Source organism: Lissotriton vulgaris, chromosome 12, assembly GCF_964263255.1.
Source record: "Lissotriton vulgaris chromosome 12, aLisVul1.2, whole genome shotgun sequence".
In the NCBI taxonomy this organism is placed as follows: Eukaryota; Metazoa; Chordata; class Amphibia; order Caudata; family Salamandridae; genus Lissotriton; species Lissotriton vulgaris.
This window is the reverse complement of record NC_141700.1, coordinates 807,577,496-807,582,228: the sequence shown is the minus strand read 5'-3', so window position 1 is coordinate 807,582,228 and position 4,733 is coordinate 807,577,496. Positions and strand designations below refer to the sequence as shown.

The 4,733-nt window shown below is 44.0% G+C and overlaps 1 pseudogene; it reads left to right on the top strand.

Moving 5' to 3' along the window:
* The first annotated feature begins 672 nt into the window (after nt 1-672).
* Nucleotides 673-1,615, top strand: LOC147678816 (olfactory receptor 1G1-like; annotated as a pseudogene).
* Nucleotides 1,616-4,733: the final 3,118 nt, after the last annotated feature.

Below are 4,733 nucleotides of genomic sequence, written 5' to 3'. Positions count from 1 at the left end.
CCTCTTGCATTCAAAGTGATGATCATTGTGTACTATAGAAAAGGTGCTGAATAGAGTTCTACTGTCTGTCCATGCTACAAACAGATAGGTTTTCATTTTCAAAAGAGAGCACTAAATGGCAATTATGACACAACTTAATGTCTAATTCAGTACTAATTGTAGAAGTCTGGGATGTTTCTTGATTTGAACACTTTGGGACTTATTATGATGTTGGGCGGAATCACTTCCGCCCGACACTGACTCGGTCTTGGAACCGATCGACACCCGGTCGGTGGTCTCAACCAACTGATTTCAATGCGACCAAACAAAGTGGGAGCATGTGTTACGGCTGTAATCCGGCCGTAACACAAGCTCCCATTGAGGAAAAGGAGGTTTATCCTTGAACAGGAGGCTGTGTACCAAAGGGAACCCTGCTGTGGGCCTCCAAACACGCTTTCCGACATAGTTGCCATGTCTTACAGGCCAGCATGGAAACCATGTCGGAAACCATACATTGTAAGCCCTAAAGGCTTGGACAGCAGGTCCGAGTCTTTACAGACCGTATCGTAATTGGCCCCTCTTTTCAACTTAAAATTGGTATTCTCTTTGATGAGGTATGCATAGAACATTCAGCAAACACTATATACTTCCACTGTTGATTTCAGTTGCAGGTACATGTCTCAAACACGGACAATGTGGAATTGTACTACTGACAAGGGTTTCATCCTTATAGGGTTTTCCCTCTTCTCAGATGTTCGAGTCTCCCTGTTTGCTGTTTTTCTGCTCATCTACATTGTGGCACTCTCTAGAAACCTCACTGTTATGACAGTCATCGGAACCACAAAGAAGCTCCACATCTCTATGTATTTCTTCCTCTGCGTACTGTCCTTCCTCAACATTATCTCTCTGCCAGTGACCGTTCCCATAATGCTGAAGGATCTATGGATCCAGCAGAAGCAAATGGCTTTCCACGAGTGCCTACCCAAGTTTTTGTCTTCCTTTGTCTAGCAGCTTCAAATGCTTTTCTTCTCACTGCCATGTGCTATGATCGTTATACCGCCATTTGCCACGCATTAAATTACACAACCCTCATGAGCAGGCAGTTGTGTATAAATATTTTATCTCTTTCCTTGATGGGAGGTGGGCTGATCTCCTTTGTAAACACATTTCTTATTTCCCAACTACCCTTTGTGGACACAACAGAACTAAAAATGTCCTGTGTGAATTTCCAACCCTGCTGAAGCTGGCCTGTGGGGACACCTTGGCCAGTGAGATTGTGTTCTTCATGTTGGCTGGGGGTGCAGCATTGGCGACCTTCTTGATCATACTCACCTCTTACGTACACATTATTAGGGTGATCCTGATCACCCCTTCCACAGAGGGCAAGAAGAAGGTCTTCTCCACCTGCTCGGCTCACCTCATGGTGATTTTCCTGTTCTTCGGGTCCGGAGCTGCAATCCACTTGACTCCTCCAGGCAGCCAAGGGCAGCCAGATAAGCTGGCATCACTGTTTTATACAGGTTTTGCCCCAATGATGAATCCAATTATTTATAGTCTAAGAAATGAAGATGTGAAACAGGTTCTCATGAAATCATTCTACAAGAAGGGCAGCTACTTAAAGGCTGTGCAGGGCTGACTGTCTTAGTCTTAACAAACTTGCAATAACTTTGAAAATTGTGTTAGGTTGATGTTATTAAACAATTATAAGTGTTTAAAATTTCTTTTTGTAGGATTGCATTTATGTTTCCCGAGACAGCATGACATACCTTTGTAATTTACAATATTTCAGAATCACTGCACCAGAAGGATATTTTTAAAGTTCAGCACTAGTTTCTCCTGTACTTCTCTAGCACCCTGAATCACCTGATTGTCTCTGTGGTTCATAGCACCCACATTTCACAGAACGTGGAGAAGAAATGTTAGTGTAAAGCACTACAAGGCTTGCAATATTAGTACCTTAAGACCTGTCAGTTTCCCAAGGCGAAACAACGGTTACGGATGGCCTGAATCATTTGTATTTGCCTACTGGCTGGCTCCCCAATCAACTCTGTAGTTGTAATTTCATCCTTGTCCTTACCGTACTTTAGAGGGAAATCAATATTCTTCCATATTTCAGATTGGTGGCTGATTTCAACAACTCCATCTCAAAGTGCATCTCTGAATCTGGCAAACCAAGACCAAACATTAGATTTGTAGGACGAAGGACCGCACTCTACAAGTATAATTCCTCTTGAACAGTCCTGCACATTGGTCATCGCAAGGAACACTGAGCAATAGAAAGAACACCAAATGATGCCTCATGGTTGACTAAACTATCCACCAAACAATAATGAGAAAGAGAGAAGGGAATTTGTCTGTTTTCCCTGCCTGACCTATATATCAAACAAACAAACGGAACAAGCTTGCAACCAAACAAACAAATGTTGCTGAGGGTTCTCTTGCTCAAAAAGGGAAAGGAGATAACCTTTTTTTTAAAGAACCCACACTCACCAACCTAGGGGCATATTTACAAGGGCTTTAACTTCGCTTGTTTTGGTTTAAAAAGCCAAAAAAGCGGATATAAAATCATCGACCCACTTACAAGAGGATGCAAACATGCAGAATCGCATGTTAGCACCCTTTTTCCCAACGCCTCCCTTTGCATCTCTAATGAGATGCAAAGTGGGCATCACTAGGCGTACCCCGGATGGACTTCCTTGCAAATATCGCTGATGTTCATATCGTGATATTTAGAAGGCAGCCCACAGGAATTTAGCATACGTTCCATTTAGGCGAAAACAGCCGTTTTTTGCCGAAATCTAACGTCTACTAAAATCCTGACTTCCCTATGTTTGACATAGGGGATGGATTATGCTGATGTGACCACAGGGTCGTATCAGCAAGGTTATCGCCGTTTTGCAGGGAATTTTGCTGGAAAACCAGCAATGTTCCCTGCAAAACGGCGATAACTATCTCTGGAATTTTTATCGCCCTGGAGAAACGTATTGTTAATAACGCGCTACCAGGGCAATAAATTCCAGAGATAGCCTGCGATAAGAAATTTTTCACTAAGCACGGCCAGCGATAATTATCGCTGGCCGTTGATAATACGCCCCCTCGTTTGTGACATGCGTCATGGCTGGTTAATTCATCTTTAGAAAAAAGGTAAATTACGCTTGTTTGTTCGTTACACATCATCTATCATCCACTTGGTGACAACCTCATCTTCACAGAACACCTCATGGACATGGTCACAACATACACCCCACGACAAAATACCCAAATCTTCCTTGGTGATTTTAAGCACCACTGGAACGACCGCAACAATACAGTGGTCAACAGTCTCAAAAACTTCAACAACGCCCTAGACCTCATCCAAAATTGCAACAGCCCTACACACAATAAAGGCGCAATGATCTAATCTCTCACTATTATACTCACACCAAAATCTCCCATTACCCTCAATTGCATCACAACAAATCACGTCAAAGTTTGATTTAAAAAACAACGTGGTATGGTCATCCTTCTACACCTACTCTGAAGATGCTATAGGCAAATTTCTCAGTGTCCTGAAGCCTGCCAATCACCTCACAGACTCTCTCCCCGCAAACGCGGGTAAAGACCTTACCCCATTGCTTCTACCTCTCTGGACCAGAATCATTAACAGTTCTCTTCTACAAGGTTGCATCCCTGACTCCCTAAAGGTGGGGCAGGTGACTCCCATCCTTAAGAAACCCAGAGCTGACCCCACAGACCTAAGCAACTACCACCCTATTTCTAATATTCCAACCCTGGCCAAACTTCTGGAAAAATGTGTTCACCACCAACTGACAAAGCCTATTGATCACTTCAACCTGCTTAACAAACACCAATACGGCTTCCGAGCAGATCACAGCACGGAATCAGCCATGACACACATTGCTGATGATGCACTACAAATACTTGATCAAAACGGTATATGTCCACTTATCCTACTAGACCTTTCCTCAGCCTTCGATACAGTCAAAACAAGAATTTGATTGATCTTCTGAACCACAGAATGGGTCTATCAGGAGCAGTGCTTAACTGGTTTACCACTTTTCTGCAAGATCGGACTAGAAAATTCAAGGTCAACAACACCCTGTCCAAACCCGTTCCAGTTACGCTAGGAGTCCCACAAGGGTCCTCGCTATCCCCAACACTCTTTAACTTATTCATGGAACCACTCACCGATCTGCTACAAGCGTCCAAAGTGCAATTTTACATGTATGCTGATGATACTCAACTTTACCTAAAGGTCAACACCCTTGAATACATTAATTTGCTTAATACTACTCTTAAGACCACCCAAAGACGGCTGGCAGAGAATCACCTCAAACCGAACGCTCTAAAAAATGAATTCCTCTTAATTGCCCCACCCGCCAAAGTCCCCATAATGCACAATTGGAACAAACACCTTACAGCACTCAACGTTCAACCAACCATTGTGGAATCTGCGAAATCATTGGGTATAACACTTGACTGCCACCTCAATATGCAGAAACACATTAGTAACGCAACGAAGGGAGAACACTTTCAGATCAATACACTGAGGGCTCCTCACCCTCCGCCTGGGACGACTCCTGGTGGCCTCCCGCCCTGGGCACCGCACCCAAACCGACAGACCATGCACGAAACCTGGGCGTCATCCTGGACTCCTCCCTCTCCATGACCAGGCAGGTCAACAACGTCTCCTCGGCGTGCTTCAACATCCTACGCATGCTAAGGAAGATCTTCTGGTGGATCCCCACCGAGAC